General features: G+C 46.4%; 5 non-coding genes across 5 annotated transcripts; 4 read left to right on the top strand and 1 right to left on the bottom strand.

Moving 5' to 3' along the window:
* The first annotated feature begins 824 nt into the window (after positions 1 to 824).
* On the top strand, positions 825 to 983 carry LOC121451162. The gene has a single exon (XR_005974693.1). It is a non-coding gene; the product is annotated as a U1 spliceosomal RNA (small nuclear RNA).
* Positions 984 to 2486: 1503 nt separating this feature from the next.
* Positions 2487 to 2557, bottom strand: Trnag-ccc. Its single transcript has one exon. It is a non-coding gene; the product is annotated as a tRNA-Gly (tRNA).
* A 4404-nt stretch (positions 2558 to 6961) lies between these two features.
* Trnah-gug lies at positions 6962 to 7033 on the top strand. Its single transcript has one exon. It is a non-coding gene; the product is annotated as a tRNA-His (tRNA).
* A 5871-nt stretch (positions 7034 to 12904) lies between these two features.
* Positions 12905 to 13068, top strand: LOC121451151. The gene has a single exon (XR_005974683.1). It is a non-coding gene; the product is annotated as a U1 spliceosomal RNA (small nuclear RNA).
* A 1027-nt stretch (positions 13069 to 14095) lies between these two features.
* On the top strand, positions 14096 to 14169 carry Trnan-guu. The gene has a single exon. It is a non-coding gene; the product is annotated as a tRNA-Asn (tRNA).
* Positions 14170 to 19152: the final 4983 nt, after the last annotated feature.

The following is a 19152-nucleotide window of genomic DNA, read 5'->3' as shown; positions in this document are numbered from 1 at the left end:
AGCACTTGGGAGGCAAAGGCAGGTGGATCTCTGTGAGTTCAAGGCCAGCCTGGTCTACAAGAGCTGGTTCTAGGACAGACAGGCTCAGAAGCTACAGAGAAACCCTGTCTCTGGGGAAAAAAGAAAAAAGAAAGGAAAAAAAATGAGGTTATTACTGAAATTTTGTTTGGGGGCAAAATTACTGATGCCAGGAAGTAGTGGTACAGGCCTTTAATCCCAGCACTCGGGAGGCAAAAGCAGGAGAATCTCTGAGTTCGAGGTCATCCTGGTCTACAGAGAGTTTCAGGACAGCCGAGGCTACACAGAGAAACCCTGTCTTAAAACAATAAAACAAAAAGTTTAAAAATTGACTGTTTAGACAAAAATAGTAACAATAAATTGTGGGGTCTACAAACTTGGAAGAAGCAAACTTCACGGTAAGAACCGCATAAGCACGGGGAAGGAAGAACAGTCCTTGAGCACAGGCTGTGGGAAAGTAAAAGGTGGTGCTGTAAACCTTAAAGCAAAATTTCAAAATTTATCACGGCCAATGAGCCAATAAAATAGCGAAAATGTCATGAGGGTAAACCCACAGACTAAAAGCAGCACCCATTGCGAGAGGGGCATGATGTTTGCAGGTAAGTGGCGCGCATGAGCCTCAGGGTCTGCATCTCTTTGGAGACTGTGGAGATTTCTCACGACGCGGGAAGAAAAGCCGGGCTGTACGTGGCAGATAGACTTAGAACATAAATGTGCGTCCAAGAAAGCTAGCACACGCATGCGGAGAAGTGACTGCGTGTTCAGAGCACAGGGTGGGTGGGGCTGAGTCGGGGCTGGGGAGGGGGAAAGCAGGAGAGAAACCATGATCAGGTGGGTGGGCTTTCCCAGGCTGAGGCTCACCCATTGCACTTGGGGTGTGCTAACCTCTGCGATTTTGCTCCCAAGTGCGGGAAACTGGACTGCATAATTTGTGGCCGTGGGGAACTGTGTTCGCTCTCTCCCCTAGTTTTCCTTGTAGTTAAAAAGAGGTGGTCTGATTTGGTTTAAGGGGGGGGGGAGGCTGATGTTTAACTACAGCACTGCTCGACACGTGTTCTCTTGTGGATGCGCTTCTCCTTGCTTTCTTTTCCTTGCGGTGGTCATATTAATCCGAGTTCCATCTAACGTCCTGTGTGGGCGTACGTTTGATGTGTACAAAAGGAGCGAAAGCAATCCTAACGTCCCCCAAAGACGGTAAAGATGTTTCTGTCACTGGCAAGTGCCTAGTTTTGTTTGTCTTTTCTGGTCTGTAACGCTTGGAATGAGAACGTAATAAAACAAACCAACAAAGGTTTTGCTTTTGAAGCTTTTGTGTATGAATATTTTGCCTACTTTGTACATGAAATACTTCTCAGTTGTAACACTGGTACCGTAGAGGTCGGAAGAGAATCCTTATGTGGGTTGAGAGAATGCTGAGTTAATCCTGATGGGGACTGTAAGTTTTAACCAAGTGTGTAGTTGGCATTACAATAGTCCTAGGGCTCTGCGGTTTGTGTCTTCTAACCTATTTTTTTCCAAGTCTGCGTTTAGGATACTATTTAGTTGCTGTCCTCTACAAAATTGTCATCAGAAAGGATGGTTGCAGTGAGAGACATCCAGCTCTGAGACTTCTATTTGGCTCCATTAACTGCAGTTCAGGGATGCTGAGAAAAACCAGGACAGGATCCACAGACATGAAAAGCCTTCCAAATCATTCCACTATTTTTTTCTTTTTCTTTTCCTTTTTTTTCTTACTTTTTTGTTATTGTTGTTTTTGGGTGGTGGTGGTGGAGAATTTTTTTTTTCCTTTTTAGGGACAGGGTTCCTAGACATGAAAGGCTTTTGTTGTGGTTTTTAAGACAAGGTCTCACTCTTCAGTTTTTCCTGGCCTGGAGCTCACTATGTAGGTAAGGATGATCTCAAACTCACAGAGATTCTCCTGTCTCTGCTGAGTTTAAATTCCCTGAATGCTGAAACTAAAAATGTGTGCTACCACATCCAGATTTACAGTCCATTTTAACCCCAATAAACTTGACAGTCACCTCCCTTTTCTGGATCTCTTGCAGCCTGGTGTTACCCTATAACTCAGTTACAGTCTAGAGCAGATAGGCAGAAGCCTCTGGGGATGGTACTCTTCCCTGAACAAACTGTTTGCATACCTTCTGCCTGCCCATCCTAGTCTCTTTTTCCTGCCCAGAATATCGGTATGAAGTCATCTTCTGCTATGAGAATAAAAACCTCAGGGTAAGGTGTCTGAACGGAAACAGGAAGACTCTGTTTAATTACAGCTGTGGTAGCGATATTCGATATTCACAAATTTGTGCCGGTACTCATTGACAAATGAGAGTACTTAGCTGTTTGAGCCATTGCTAATTAAGTTCACTGTTAACATTTCCAAAATCAGTCTGAAAGGATAGAGTACTGGTCCATTCTCTGGTCACACAGAAAAATTGCGAGGGTGGCAGGCAGAAGAGGAGAAAGGAACAAGTTGCATTGGCCGGGAATCGAACCCGGGTCTCCCGCGTGGGAGGCGAGAATTCTACTATTGAACCACCAATGCATCCTCATGAAGGCTTTGTGACAGCACATTGAGAAAAGGTGAGAGAAACCACGTGTCTCAGTGAATTTTTACTGAAAACAGCTATGTAAACGTTTTCCTCATGACTTTTTGATTTTTCCAGTCCTGACGAGGAAACACATGTCCTCCTACATGCTAGACTGTGATAAATCTGGGCCAGATTTGCCACTCAAGGACTTTCGGGGCATGACTTTCAGCTCATTAGAAAGGAAATGCTAATTCCGGTTCCAAACTCGTACGTGGCTCTGAAAAGCCTCCCTTTAAGTTTGCCAGTGTCCAAACCATGCTCAGTTCAGACGTCGTGGAAACACCCTGGACGTAGATCCTGGGGACAATTCTATACCACACCCTATCTGTGTGAACAGACTGAGGAACACCCTTCTCGGGCAGGCCTCACTCTCGGTCCACTGGAGTAGACAGGAAGAGGGAGAGGTGTGAACGAAGCCTGAGCCTACTTCCTCTCTGCATATGCTTCCTGGTTTGTACTCAGTACATCTCAGGCACCATCCTGCCCTCACCTCTATTACGAATTGTGTCCCCTTGTACTGTAAGCCCAAAAGAACCCTTCCTCTCTTAATTTTCCTAATGTCAGGTGTTTGGTCAAAGCAACAAGGAAAATAACCAATCCGAGGAATAATAGAGAAGGTTGTCAGCATGATAATTCTTCTTGTACGGAGAGAACATGCATCCCCACATCCAACACAGACAAAAGCAAGTCATAAAGAAAACAGAAGAGTACTGGGCATGGCTTACACCTTTAATCCTAGCATTTGGGAAGCAGATCTCCATGAGTTCAAGGTCAGTCAGGGCTACAAAATAGAGAGACCCTGTCAAAAAAAAAAAAAAGAGAGAAAAGAAAAAGGAAAAAGATGAGGAACAAATGTCTGGGACCATCAAATTTCCCCTTTCTGTTGGACAAGCTGTTTGCAGGAGGGAGGTGGGCTGACTTCAGTCAGTCTTCTCTGGTCCTGTGCCAACCCCAAGGACTCAGTTATCATCACTGGGAAGCAACCATGGAATACCAGGCATGCCAAGGCCCAGGGAGCCATTTCCATCAGTGAAACAGAATCAGACATGTCCTGGGGTTAGCATTAGGAGACAGGACTTTCAGTTATTATGCCTAAATTCCATAGGTCCAGATCTTCAAAACGAGATTCAGAATGTGTAAAATCAACCAAGTGAGACAGCAGAGATTAAAAGTAAGATGTTAGAGAAGGCAGCTTCCCTAGAGGGATTAGTCGCAAGTTACACATCGCAGACCACCTGATCAGGGAAATATATCCTTGAGCAATTGAGAATGTCCAATCTGGGGCTGGAGATGGCTCAGGGGTTAAGGCCACTGACTGCTCTTCCAAAGGACCCATGTTCAATTCCCAGCATCCACACAGTCACCCATAACTCTTACTCCAGTCTCAGGGTCTGGTGCCTTCTTCCGGCCTCCTAGGGCATCAGGCACACATGGGTTGTGCATTTATATATGTTGGCAAAACCCTATACATATATAAAAAACTTAAAAATGTAAAAAAAATATTCAAACTGAGATTTAAGGACAAAAAAGAATTTTTAAAAATGGACAGATGCATGAATTCTAAGACAAACTTAAATGATCTAATATGGGAAAACTGGGCCTCATGAAAACTGTGGGTAGAGGAGAAGGAAAAATGTTTGAAGAAACAATGGCTGAAAACCCCAGCCATGGCAAAGATTATAGTGTGGAGTATCTGCCAGAGAAGATTACTCTGGTGTGGGAGGTCCTTCTGACTGTGTGTTGCTCTTATTGCTTAATGAATAAAGAACTGCTTTGAGCCTATGGCAGGGAAGAACAGAACTAGGCAGGGAAAGCTAGGATGTATGCTGGGAGAAAGAAGGGCAAAGTCAGAGAGAAACCATGGAGCTGCCAGAGATAGACACCAGAACTTTAGCCAGTAAGCCACAGCCACATGGCAATATACAGATAAAAAGAAATGGGTTAAATTAATATAAGAGTTAGCCAATAAGAAGCTAGAGCTAATGGGCCAAGCAGTGATTTAATTAATACAGTTTCTACGTGATTATTTCGGGTCTAAGCTAGCCAGGTAGCCGGGAACCAACAAGCAACCCCTTCTCCAACACTACTCAGACGTGGGTTTAGACCAATAGAAAGGCATTAGTAAGCCAGGCATGGTGGTGCAGGCCTTTAATTATAGTACTTGGGGAAAAGAGCCAGGCGGGTCTCTGTGAGTTTGAGGACAACCTGATCTATAGAATGAGTTCCATAACAATTGTTACACAAGAAAAGCTCTGTCTCACAAAACAAAAACAAGAAAGGAAGTCATGATGGGTGTTCAGGATCCCAGTGTAGATGGAACCTTTCTCAGGGTGAGCTTTTAAGCACAAAAACCTCATTCTGGGGGTGACACGCCTAAGTCAACAAGAACAGTTTGCAAGAAGCAGAACCACAGAATCTGAAAAGCAAGGTTAGTACATTTATAGACTTTCTCAGACCTGTGGACTTTGATGGACTAGGTCATTGTTTTCGTTTTGGCAAGCGCAGCTGTCTACGAGAGGAGTGGGCTAACGGAGGTCTGGGCCTGTTGCAATTGAAGGAAGAGATGCAAAGACTTGAGAAACTCAGTCCAGGAGTCATTGTGCGGAATAAGCCCCAGACAGGCTGTAGTCAACTCCAGGGAAAACAGTGTTGTATATGCACAGGAACAGAGAGGAAACGCATGTCAGATTTCTTTCTGCAATTCCTAAGACTCCATCTGACGGCATGTAAAAGAGGACACAGCAAGGAAAACCTATGCTATAACATAATCTTTTATGCTATAATCTTTTTGTCCACTGTGAAGATGTGTCTTTGCCGAGGTGCCTTCTGATTGCTTTAATAAAGAGCCAGTAGCTAGCTAGGCAGGAAGAGTGGGGGGCGGAGAGAAGGAAAGAGAGATAGGAAGAGGTTAGATGGGACTTCCAGCTAGAGAGAGGAAGAGGAGATGAACTTAGGCTCTGGAGAGACATCAGAGGACATAGAGAGGAAATAGAAGGTACAAGATGGAAGAGAGGTAAGAAGTCACAGGGCAATTGTAGGTTAATTTAAGTTCTAAGAGCTAGTGGGACAAGCCTGAGCTGTAGGCTGAGCTCTCATAATGAATAAACCCATATCATTATTTGGGAGCTGGCTGGCAGAATAGAAAAAGACTTATTAAAATAATATTTATCTTCTAAAAATTGATAAAAAAAATTTCAGGCATAAACCTGAAATCCCAACATTGGAAAAGCTGAGGCAGGAAGATGGGGAGTTCAAGGCCATGTTCTACACATGAGGAACTGAGGCCAGCCTGGGCTACATAAGGTCCTACTTTAAAAAATAATTCATCTAAAGAAGGGCATTTCCGGAGGTGCTGAAATATTTCACTGAGAGATGACACACTGCTTAAATTGGAAAGGGAAGAATGTCACTTAAACATGGTCTGTGGAAAACAAAAGGATGTCAGACAACCCTATAGCAAGTATTAAGAGTTTTAGAAAATACACCTCCAAAGGAGAGAAAAAAATTAATGAATGTTTTAAAAAGTAAAATATATAAACACTAAAATAAGGCAACTGGGCTCCCTCACCCCCAGAAAAACTTAGATCATTGGTCAAAGACATGGGGACAAGAATGGGAACCAAAGCTCATGTCAGAACCAAATTAATTCAAATTGACACAGAAAAATGGCAAAAAAAAAAAAAAAAGAGAAAAAAGAAAAAAAAAGAATGCCTCCATTGTGAAGAACTCCGAGACTGCCAGTGACTGCGGTGCCTGTTTTGTTATTTCAGAGTCTGTGTGCAGCGGGTTTCCTCGTTGGCTCTTTGAAAGGATCCCAGGGAATGACTTTTAACTTTTCTTTTTTATTTGATTATCCCGTTGTTGTTTTGAGTAGGGTCTTACTGTGTACCTCTGGCTGAACTCACTGTGTAGGCCAGGCTGGTCGTAGCTTCTCGAAGTGCACCAGACACAGCAAAGACTTGGAAGGCAATGAAAATGTCTTGCGAACAAAAGCACAAAAAGAAAATGAAAGTGGCGAGGACGGAACTTTTTACCTTCATCTCATCACACACCCTCACTAGCCAACTGAACCACAGAAGAAAACAGGAGTATTTTCTGTCATTGCAGCAAGAGGAAGTCTCTAGCTCGATGCTAGCCGCAGCCACAGCATTCGGTGTCACAGGCCACTCAAAGGAGACTAACTAGAAACAGATCCATCCGCGCCCCGCTCGCTTCCAGCGGAGCAGCGGGTAGTCGAGTTACCACGCAGGCATCCCGGGAGAAGCGGGCGCCAGGGTCAGTGTTAGGCGGAACTGAATCGAGGCTTGACCAGTTGTACAAGCGCCGGTGACGTCCTTGTTGTTCCGTGTGTGTGGCTCGCCGTGATCGTATAGTGGTTAGTACTCTGCGTTGTGGCCGCAGCAACCTCGGTTCGAATCCGAGTCACGGCACTATCGTCCTTCTGCCCGGCTATCTTTTGCTCCAGCTCTGATCTGAGCTCGTCCCTGCCAATGCTCTCCTCTGCTCTGCAGAGCACAAACACGGGGAACTGCTCTCTCAAGCTCTGGGAGGGGAGACAACATTCCCCCTCTCCACTTCCTCCACTCCATTATCTACAATAGCGGCCAGCAGGTGGCAACCTTACACTAGGGCCAGCAGGCACTCAGCCTCACAGATGTTCCTAGAATCACCTCCCAAGATCTGAGATTCAGGCAGATTTCCAAATTCAGCTCCATTTTTTGTATTTATATTTTCTTAGGTGCTATTTAGCATACATTTGTATATCAACGTATCACCATCTCCTTTAAGTACTTTATCACTAAAATTTTAAGGTTTGGTCTATGACACATCAAATTAAGTTGGGTGATACTAGGGTTCAAACCCAGGACCTTGTACATGCTAGGCAAGCGCTATACTACTTTATACCCACAGCCTCAAATTCATGTTTATGTATAGTGTTCTACAGAAATAAAGTTGATGACATTTTGCTCTCCACCATGGACACCGTGTTAAATTGTTCTGACAGCATGTATTAACGCTATTTTCTTTCCCTCTCTGAACTACTTCAGCTTAAACCCAATTGATTAAAGAACTACGAATTGATTTCAAATCTCATTATTCATCCTTTATGTATTTGTGCCTCCTGTTGCTACTCACCCATTGTCTAGTCTGACGTGGCTTTCACTAACTCTAAAGTCAAGTAGTTTGTCCTTTTCCTCCAACGACACACCACTGGGCATAGCAACCACACTCCTGAGCAGGCCCGTGTTCAGAAATAGTTGTCCAGCAAAAATGAATTTCTCATTTGTTTTGTGGACTTTTTGTTTTGTTTTGGCATCTTTTGTCTTATTGTGTTTTTTTTGTCTTATTGTGTTTATCTGTTATTATTTTCAGTGTTTTGTTTTGAAGAATGTGAGAGAGAAAGGGCATGAACGTGAGTGGTTGGGAGGATTCGGGAGGAGTCATGGGAGGGAAAAACAATAAAAATACATTGTATGGAAAAAGTTGTGCCATTATGTCTGCCTATATTTCATCTTCTTATATAGTTCAAAATATTCTGGGATCTTACCCTTCACAATCATTGTGAGTACATGCCTTCCAATATGGGCTGGTTGTCCCCTGTGGCCAAAAACTCCAGTAGGCCAGGCAGGGACTGTTGGAGAATTATTATTTTCAGGTGTGTGACTTTTGTTTATACTGCATTTGTTTAACTCTGTGAAGCTGTGGTTCTTTGCCTGTGTAAAACACCTGATAGTCTAATAAAGAGCTGAACAGCTGGATGTAAGGGCGATCTGGCTGCGACATCTGTAACCCCCTTGATCGCCAGGGTTGATTCGGCTGATCTGGATGGCTAGGCGGGTGTCCCCTTCCTCCCTCACCGCTCCATGTGCGTCCCTCCAGAAGCTGCCTGCGCTCAGTCAAAGAGGACGACCTTCCCTGAATAGAGGAGGACGGGTCTTCAATCAAGGGTATATGAGTAGCTGCGCTCCCCTGCTAGAACCTCCAAACAAGCTCTCTAGAGATGAACGGCCAATAGTGAGGCAGAAGCAAGGATCGGCAGGGCTGGTAGGCAGAGAGAATAAATAGAAGGAGAAATCTGGAAGGAAAGGAGCAATGAGAGAACAAGGGAAGGAGGACATCAGGCCAGCTATACGGCCAGCCAGCCATGGAGTAAGAGTGGAAGTAAGATATACAGAAGAAAAGGAAATAGCACAGAGGCAAAAGGTAGTCAGAATAATTTAAGAAAAAAGTCAAGCTAAGGCCGGCATTCATAACTCAGAATAAGCCTGTGTATGTGTGATTTATTTAGGAGCTGGGTGGCAGGTCCCCCAAGAGTAAAACATTCACAACATGGAACACACTTACAGACCAATATATAATGCTGTATTGGTGAATCCTAAGTTGGAATGGAGAGCCGAAGATGTTGGAGATGCCAGGCTTGTAGGCCTACCTCCAGCAAGGACAGGCACAAAGCTCCGGATCAATCCAGCAGCCTGTAGTAGCTCAGATTCCAACCCTGCTGTCATATAAATATGCTTGCTTTTCTGCCTTTTTGCTCCTCTCTCTGTCCCCCCTCCCCAGTAGGCCTTGGTAGGGTGATCCCCAATAGATCTTTTCTACCCACAGAGTAGTCCAATTGGGTAGTTTCTCTGTCCAGTCAATTATACTCATTTCCCCCTTTTGGAATGGGGGATGTTTATGGTCTGCCATTGTATATTGAAAGTGTGTAACTTGAGATTTTGATTTCATAGTGAAGAATCCAAGAATAAGAATAAAGAAATAGCCGGGCAGTGGTGGCACACACCTTTAATCCCAGCACTTGGGAGGCAGAGGCAGGCGGATCTCTGTGAGTTCGAGACCAGCCTGGTCTACAAGAGCTAGTTCCAGGACAGGCTCCAAAACCACAGAGAAACCCTGTCTCAAAAACCAAAAAAAAAAAAAAAAGAATAAAGAAATATAGGTCCCACAAGTAAAAATGTAGAAATACAGAAGTATAAAGTTGTAAGCCCAGAAGAATGTTAGCAGCTTTTTTAACAGCTTAAGGATTAATTGTTAACAGTGGGGTACTTTGCTTTACAACCCATAGCTCTGTCTGCAAGGCTGAAGCGGCCCTCTGCAAACCAAGGGTCAGCTTTTAGATAACCCCAGCCACTCATGACCAACAACTGATGTGAGCCGAGTTAGCCTTGAAAGGATGGGGTGTATGTGACTTTTCGGTTTTACACTGTCCCTGCTCTGTAAAACTGGCAGCATCGGAGGAGGGCAGTACTTCAGTGGACACTGTTGGGGAGCGCCAGGGAGAACGACAACTTAAAGACAAACGCTCCTGTAACTAAAATCCCTGCCCATGGAAATAGTAAAAAAGGGCAATTTGTATCTGAGTTTTACCTCGCAATTGTAAAAATTTCTTGTTGCTTCTTGTTATGAAAAGGGGAGCCCGGAAACAGCCCATGACCACAGCCATCTCTGGCTGTGGCCTCAGCTAGCTGGTAAGCTTTTGTGCCCCATGGAGATTTTTTTTTAAAATTTTTTTCCTGGAATAAAGTCTGCTTCTGGCTTACTAGACTTTGGTGGTCTGTCCCCATCTTTGCGCTACCCCTATGGGCCCAACAATAGTTAAGAATTGTCTTGAGTCTCAAAAGTGACTGAGCTGCTGTACGGTGCTAGAACTGTTGAGACTACGGGACTCTTGAAGGTGAATTGAATGCCCTTTGCAATATGAAATGGCTCTGATGGAGGAGGAGCAGAATGTTCCGGCGTGAATATAAAATATCCGCTCCAGGCTCTCGGGATGGAGCACATGTTCCCCTGTTAAGGGGCTATCCAGAGAGCTTGTCTTTCTCCGCCCACCAAGATGTGGATACGCACAGTGCAAGGACTGAGCCACTGTAGCTGCCCTGCCTTCTCCCCTGCAATGCTCTGCAGTCTCCGAAACAAACAAGAGGAAACCTCTCTTCCCTTAGGGTGCTCTGCCGGGTCCTTGTCACTTCAGTGAGGAAAGTGAGTGGTGCAAGCTGAGATACAAGGAGGAGGCATAAGCTAGACTCAGCAAGCTGAACTTAGCGCCTGCGTCTGGACACCTGGTTTTGGAGGACACCGATGGGCACATGCAGACAGGTCACTGGAAGCAGCAGATAAATGAAGGACACTTTATAGTTTTCATTTACATGCGATTCTTTTTTTTTCTATTTTTGTAAATATGGTGACCCCAATATGTGGCAAACGTTTGGTTTTGTTTGTTTGTTAATGTTTTCCAAGGCAGGGTTTCTCTGTGTGATCCCCATTATCCTGGAACTTGTTCGGTTGACCAGGCTGGCCTCAACTCATTGATCCACCTGCCTCTGTCTCCTGAGCGCTGGGATTACAACGTGGGTCACCATACTTGTCAAGTTAAATACATTTTTGCAATAAACTCTTGTGTCCCCGATTTTAGATCAAAGAACTCTTAGAAGCAGTAGAGCTGCAAAGTAAAAATCTTTATTATTGCACCGGGCCTAGGCACTCCCCACTGGAAGAGGGGGGGGGAGTGGCAGCAATATTGGGATACACACACAATTGATGGGGGAATACAGAGATGCAGGGGTCAACCATAGGTCAGCCAATCAGGACGGACAGAATATCCACAACATCACAAAAGCAGAACTGACTGTTTACAGAAGAGTTTAGCGAACGATCAGCCAACTGGAATAGGCGGTATGTTTATAACCTTAAGACTAGGACACACTTGGTATCATTCCTTAATCATCATTGTGACAGGTTTTACAACCTCATGCTTTTTAACCACCTCTAAGGTTACAACCCCACTATGACAGACTTTACAAGTCCATGTTTCTGTTGTGGGATATCTGTACACTGTGTGAAGGTGTATTGCTGTGGTCGGTGTAAGAAAGAGCTGAATGGCCAGTCAGGCAGCGGTGAAGCGTGCTTTTAATCCTAGCACAGAACAGGCTCCAAAGCTACACAGAGAAACCTTGTCGGAAAACAAACAAACAAAACAATCAACCAAACAAAAGAAAGAGAGAGTTGAATGGCCAATAGCTAGACAGGAGAGGATAGGAGGATTTCCCGGGAGAGAGAGGAAGAGGAATCAAGGCAACTGGATTTCACCAAAGACTCGTAAAAAGTCAGACATAAGGTACAGATCAGAGGTAACCAAGCCACGTGGAAGAATGCAGACTAAAAGAAACAGGAATCCCAGCACTCCAGAGGCAGAGGCAGGCTGATCTCTGTGAGTTCGAGACCAGCCTGGTCTACGAGAGCTAGTTCCAGGATAGCCTCGTAAACGACAGAGAAACCCTATCTCGAAAGAAAAAAAAAAAAGAAAGAAAGAAAAAAGAAAAGAGACAGGTTAATTTAAGTTATAAGAGTTAGTGGGACAAGTCTAAGCTAATAGCCAGGCTTTTTATACGTGTTAATAAGTCTTCATGTAGTTACTTGAGGGCTGCTGAACCTGATGAGAAAGTATAACTACATGTTTTCCCAAAAGCAAATGTTTTATCTCCTGCTTTACTTAGAGAGATTCACTGACTCCTTTGGCAAACATGGGGGTCATCCAGACCCAGGTGAGGAATTTAACTCGTCTAACACATGTAAAGAAAACAGATCTGCTGTTCAAGTAGCTTCGGTCTCTGCGCCTTGGGGCACAGCACTGGCTCCATCTTAAGGTACATAGGTCTGGTACCTGTGGCTATTTATTTTAGTTTAAGAATTGCCCTGGTTGTACAAGATTTCTCAGAATGGCCTATGGAGCTATTTTTGCTGTGTTGTAACTCAGCAACCACTTATCACAGGTGAATGAGATTTGTAAAACCTGCCCAGAGACTTAGAGAATTTTCTCTCTACAGGGGTCGAATGATCTCATGTACTTCGTGTTGGTGGAAGATAGAGGTCTGCTGGTACACACCAAAACCAGAGACAGGCTGTGAGGCCATAGCGGCGAGCAACCATCGGCTATTTGGGATTGGAGATAATTCTAGGTGATTTGTCTCTGATCCTGCAACACTCCATTCAGCTCTCCGCTAGCAAGAAAGTTCACCAAGCCAACGGGGCAAAGGGGAGGAGTGTGATGTCACCCCTGGGTGCAGGTTGGAGGCAGGGTCTATGCAGATGAGGAGCGCGCAGGGACTGTCACATCCTCAAACTCTGCGGAAACGCGAGGGATTTCCAGCGCGGCGTGGAAGTCACCGCGGGTTCACGAGTAGCAGCGGTGCCCAGGAATGGGGTGCGCGTCCGGGCAAGTCCTGAAGTATGCACGGCGAAAGGACCATATGTTCAGAGCGCAGGACCGGTGGGGCTGAGTCTGGGCTGCAGGACAGCAAGGCATACTTACCTGGCAGGGGAGATACCATGATCATGTAGGTGGTTTTCCCAGGGCGAGGCTCACCCATTGCACTTGGGGTGTGTTGACCCCTGCGATTTCCCCAAACGCGGGAAACTCGACTGTGTAATTTCTGTTAGTGGGGGACTGCGTTCGCGCTCTCCCCTGATACTGTCGTAAAGAAAAGGGTATATAAGTAGCGTTTGTGCCTCTAGCTAACTGAAATAGACGTGGCAAATATGTACTACAGGATTTTTATTTTCCTCTACGCATGCACCTGTTTTTTCCTATTTGATAAGAAAATTGGTATTGGCTTTATAGAAGTTATCCTTAGGAAATCAGGTACTATGTTAATGAGAAAACGTCGAAAGCTTTGAAATTATGAGTTTTTTTTACCTGAAAGCCTGAGTACTTTTTGGCAACTGTCAAAATCTAGGTTGGTACTCCACTCTACCTTTTTTTTCCCCTTAGTTCCTGTGCTTAACATGTACCAGACCCTGACTCACTCGGGAACAGCCCATCCCTCTCAAAGAGTGTTTTAAATTACCCCTAATTGATACCGTTGTTAGGAAGCAATTCTCTCTCTCTCTCTCTCTCTCTCTCTCTCTCTCTCTCTCTCTCTGTCTCTGTCCCTCCTCAGGTGTTTTTATTGTCACACACACACACCCCTCATCCTAGTGGAATATCGTCTTCCCAACACGCTCCAGTGGCTTACTAGTCACCATTCTCTCGGATATGCCTTGGGGTTCCACCGGGCTCCGGATCCTCTGATGCCCGCGGTGCGTAGCCACACGTACACCCCCAACCAACCCTCGCCTCGCCGGTCCCTCTCCACTCCGGGTCAAGTTCGTCCACCTCTTCCGTCCGGACTTTCTGAGCAAGGGCACCACACTCGCCGCCTTTCCCACGCAGGCCCCGCCGAGGTTCCAGCACACACCAGCCCCTCTCACGTCCGTGCTCGGGGTCTGCAAAGGACCGGACCCTAAAGCACACTTGGGCTCCTTCCCCGACCCCCGGGTGGCGGCGGGGTCTTAACGTAAGCGCGAGGTCGGGAAGCGGGGCGTCCGGGCGTCCGGGCTGTTGGCTTTGAATCTTCCAGCTCAGGTTGCTCGGCTGCGGGAGGGCGGGCTTCCCAGGTGTGGCCGCTGCGGTGTCGCCGGACTCACTAAGGAGACAGGGCATTCGCTTGTGCATAGTCTCTGTGGCGCAATCGGTTAGCGCGTTCGGCTGTTAACCGAAAGGTTGGTGGTTCGAGCCCACCCAGGGACGATGGCTCTCAGATTTTAAACAGTCTAAATACACAGGTCAGTCGCTCGTGTGCGAGCATGTTGATTGTTAGTTTGAAAGTCCACGCTTCTCAGCAAGCCTCCGAAAATCCCTTACTAAAGTGCCTGTCGTTCGTTTTTTACGGCCTGGCCCGCTGGCAGGGAAAACAACAAAGCTAATTTTTATTTTGGGCGGGAAGGGTGACACCTATGGACAACCCCCACCTGCTGTCTTTAGTTGACTTGGGGATGGGTAGAATGGGAACCCTTTCTTAATAAAGGAAAATTATGGAAAACAAGTCACCAAAGCACAGGAAACGGACCAGATTTTAATAAAACAGATAAAGTACACCACCGGCTAAAGATTTGCGTACGACAAGGGCGAGCTCATCGTAATTCCTAATCACAAACCTTAGAACCGATTTCGAAAACCATGTGGTATGGAAACACCAAAAGAAACCACAGAAACGGCAGGCCCGGCGGTGTTTGGTACAGGAATCCGGGAACTGGCGGTGATGGTTTTGGCCTCTGTAGGCGGGCAGCGTCTAGGAAGGCTCTGGACCGCTGGTTTGCTCCCCAGCTCTTCGGAAGGACCCCAGGACAGTTCGCCCCCTACCCAGGTACCCCAGTCACCGTGGAGAGGAGGGCGATGGAGGGCTATCAGGTGCTTGGGGAAAATAGTACACCTGCAAGAGTGGCATCTTCACAGTTAGCGACGGCCCTCACCACCCAACTGAGGCACAGATGCGTTCACTCGTGCGGGCGCCGCTCCCAAGCTCCCAACTCAGCTGCGTTGGAGAAATCACTTCTGCAGGACAGGCCGGTCAGAAGTCTCGAAAACCAGCTCAGGCTGGCCTGCGCTCAGTGCTGACCTCCGCCCCAGCACCGATGCCAGAAGGGAACAGATGCACATCTGGACTGAGCCACGGTCTTATAGTACTCTGTGTTGTGGCTGCAGCAATCTGGGTTCGAATCCGAGTCATGGCACTATTGTCTCTCTTGCCCATCCCAGCATACTGCTCTCTTACCCCCTGCACCCCACGCCACGCTAATTTAATGTCTTGCCACAGACTCCAGTCTCCCTTGTTCAAGCCCAGTTGACCGAGGAACTCAAACATTATCATTATGGTTTGCTGCTTGCAGTCTTCTCTGTCAATCACACCGTCTCAGGTGAACTCACAAAATCGCCTTCACTGTCAATCACCATAAGACCCAGGGCATAGTAAACATCATCTTTGAGCAAATGAAAGACCTCTGGGTCGGGGAGACTCTCACTCAATTCTGGGATAACATGACCACCCCGCCCCAGGAACTCATGAGAGACTGTGAAACAAGAAAAAGAACACACCAATTGAAGGTCGTGGGCTACATTCTTAGGTAAACATTCTGACGCTAGAACAAGACAAAGAAGGCTCAGCTCACACCCTAGACCAAAATATTCTGTAGGCAAACCACTCCCTGGGTGGAATCCATTGTTATCTCCTTAGGGTAGGACCTTAGTCAGATCCTTAGACTTTCGTTTGGGATAGAAACACATCTATTTCTCTATTCATGAAAGACAAGGTCTGCATATTAGCCACACCTGCGGACAATAACCTTGAGAGAGCAGAACTCTAGGCTCTAAATCTAGATGGGATCATTATCTGAGGTAGAATCAGACGGTCACCTTGAAGGAAAAGAGCTTAGTTCCAACTCTCTGACCTTTGCTCAAGGTGAAAATACGCTCACTTTTTCGGGCCCCAGAGTCTATTGGAGTCTGTCTCTCCTTAGCTCTCAATAATAAGGCACAACCTGTGGTGAGGATCAAACCTGCCAAACACAAAAACTTTCCCTTCGGCAGTGGCCGGGATGCAGCACAGGGCACTGACTTGTGGAGGGGAAGCACTCCTACTTCGATCCCACACTGCAGAATCAGGACGTCATAAAAACTGATCATGTTTAAGTTACATGCTCAGTACACGACACACCCTCCACAGGCACACATGTACACGACACACAGCCTCCACAGGCACACACGTACACGACACACAGCCTCCACGGGCACACATGCACATGACACACAGCCTCCACGGGCACACACGTACACGACACACAGCCTCCACGGGTACACATGCACACGACACACAGCCTCCACGGGAACACACGTACACAACACACAGCCTCCACGGGCACACACGTACACGACACACAGCCTCCACGGGCACACATGCACATGACACACAGCCTCCACAGACACACATGCACATGATACACAGCCTCCACGGGCACACATGTACATGACACACAGCCTCCACAGGCACACACGTACATGACACACAGCCTCCACGGGTACACATGCACATGACACACAGCCTCCACCGGCTCACACGTACATGACACACAGCCTCCACAGGCACACACGTACACGACACACAGCCTCCACAGGCACACACGTACACGACACACAGGCTCCACGGGCACACACGTACATGACACACAGCCTCCACGGGCACACATATACATGACACACACAGCAAAATTCTAATTGGTTTTAATAAATAAAAACCCAAGTCAGATATGGAAGTAAATGCTGAAAGATCAAAGAAGCAGAGCAGACAGCCCCTGGTTCTTACCTCTAACAAATCCTCTGACTGAATGGGCGATCCTGTCTCTCCCAAGTACTGAAGTTAGTAACCTTTCCACGTGATTGTGTGAATTACCAAATCTTTGTTTGGGGAATAAAGAGAAAGTCACATTAGAGACAAAAATCACATAGCTAGGTTGTTGTTTTGTTTACAGAGGACTTGTTTTGGCTTTAGAGACAGCATCTCACTTTGTAGCCCTGGCTAGCGTGGAGCTCACTCTACAGACCAGGCTGGCCTCGAAATCACACAAATCTACTTGCCTCTGCTTCTGAGTGCTGGGATTAAGGCCGGGCACACCCTGTGGGCTATGTGATTTCTGTTTTACATGTACAAGTGTTTTGCCTGAGGTGTGTAGCATACCGAGTATATGCCAAGTGCCTGCAGAGGCCAGAAGAGGGGTCTGGATTTCTTGGAACTGGAGTCGTGGCCTTTTGCGGGACAGTGTGTGGATGCTGGAGAATATAGCTGGGTCCCTGCAGACAGCAACTGCTCCGAACAGCTGAGCCACGTCTCTAGCTCCCAATACAGTAGTTTTAAATTTTCTTTTAACAAAATTGCTTTTTTTAATGTACCAAATATTAATAGCATGGATAGCAATGAGAGGTGAGACCTGTCAAATATCAAGACTTGTATGTTTGTGGGCTTAACTAAATATAACTCCCCTTTCTCCCCCCTCACTATATAACTGTCCACAATCTTAACACTAACCAATAAAATCCTAATAAACTAATTCCAATGCTATAGAATCATTACCACAAGCTTCTTAATGTGTCTGAAATTTATCTCTTTTTAAAAATGCAAACATTCCCACGAACTCCAGAGAGCCAAATTGGACCCAAATGAACAGACCAGACTTGCCCAGAATAAGTATCATTTCCTTCCTTGATCTTGGGACTCCTGGGAAACTCCCTCCTCTATCTTGGGGACTCTGGGGACCCCCTTCCATCTTGGAACCTTCCTCCCCTGATCACCAGGATCTCAGATTTTATCCCCAGGATCTAAACGTAATCTTCCGCATTGCCAGCATCTTGTCAGGGTCAAGCTGCCAGCCAGCCAGTTCCACAAAGCCTGGAAAACACTGAAGTAACCAGCTACCCCCAGGATGTGGCCAAGCACCCCAACTTCCCAATGCACACAAACCAACAGGAAGCAGTCTTGAGAGACGCGACGCCTCATTCCCACCCATCTGCTACCCTTAACCCCCGAATCTTTATAATAAACAAAAGGGTGAAATGTCAGCATTTCCGTCACTTAGCGTTATGGCAAATGTCGAGCCACCCCAAGAGTAGGCACTTCCGGGATCCACGGCCACGCATGCATCATCCAACATTCTGGCAACTTACATAGCCACCCAGGACCCTCAAGCCCTGTGTGATCTTCATCTGCTCCTGTCAAAGCTACAGCAACAAACGCTATGACCCTATGCGCACGCGCCAGGCAGTGTCAGTGTCTAACCACTGGAACCGCCCACTCCACGTTTTCTTCTCAGCATCAGCTCTCCCCAGGCCTGCGCGCACTCGTCGTTCTCTCTCTCTCTCTCTCTCTCTCTCTCTCTCTCTCTCTCTCTCTCATCAACTTTTTTTTTAAAAAAATATTTGTTTATTTATTATGTATACAATACTCTGTGTGTATGCCTGCAAGCCAGAAGAGGGCACCGGACCTCATTACAGATGGTTGTGAGCCACCAAGTGGTTGCTGGGAATTGAACTCAGGAAGAGTTCTGGAAGAGCAGCCAGTGCTCTTAACCTCTGAGCCATCTCTCCAGCCCCCTCTAATAAACTCTTAAAGTGGATTCACTTGTATGTCTTGTGATCCGTTCTTGCGGCCGGTAATTTTACCTTTGTGATGTGTATGTTCATCATTGGATGAGTATTTCAGCTGAATCATTCTATCCTTCTTTGCACCTGAAGCTACAGATAAATTCTTGTTCCAAAAACATTGTAGAAGAGAAAGTGCATGTATGACGTCATGATAAACAGTATGATCATCTGTAATCCTTAAAATGCTGTGTTATGTCTGCACGTGGGCTAAAGAGGTTTTAAGGGGGTCAGACAGGGTGGTACCAAGCTCTTATTGCATCACTATGTAGATAGACCCTGTCTGGAGTGGTGTTGGTGGTGGCTTGAGGGGGAGTGCAGAGAGGCAGAGAAGGACAGAGAGGGAGAGGTTTTAAAGGGACAGATAGATGGCTTATAGACAAGGGCGAGGACACTTGCCATCAGGTCTGACCATCCAAGAGCTTGATCCACGGAGCAAGCATGGCAGAAAGAGATCCGACTGCTGCAAACTGTCTGCTGGCCTCCACATGCGAGTCATGGCACATATGCACCTGTCCCTCCCCCACAAACACAACGCAGAAAAGG

This window comes from Microtus oregoni, unplaced genomic scaffold, assembly GCF_018167655.1.
Source record: "Microtus oregoni isolate MIOR12 unplaced genomic scaffold, Mior012 000007F_ref0000211, whole genome shotgun sequence".
Lineage (NCBI taxonomy): Eukaryota > Metazoa > Chordata > Mammalia > Rodentia > Cricetidae > Microtus > Microtus oregoni.
The sequence above is the reverse complement of the archived record's forward strand: the minus strand, read 5'-3'. Positions and strand labels throughout refer to the sequence as shown.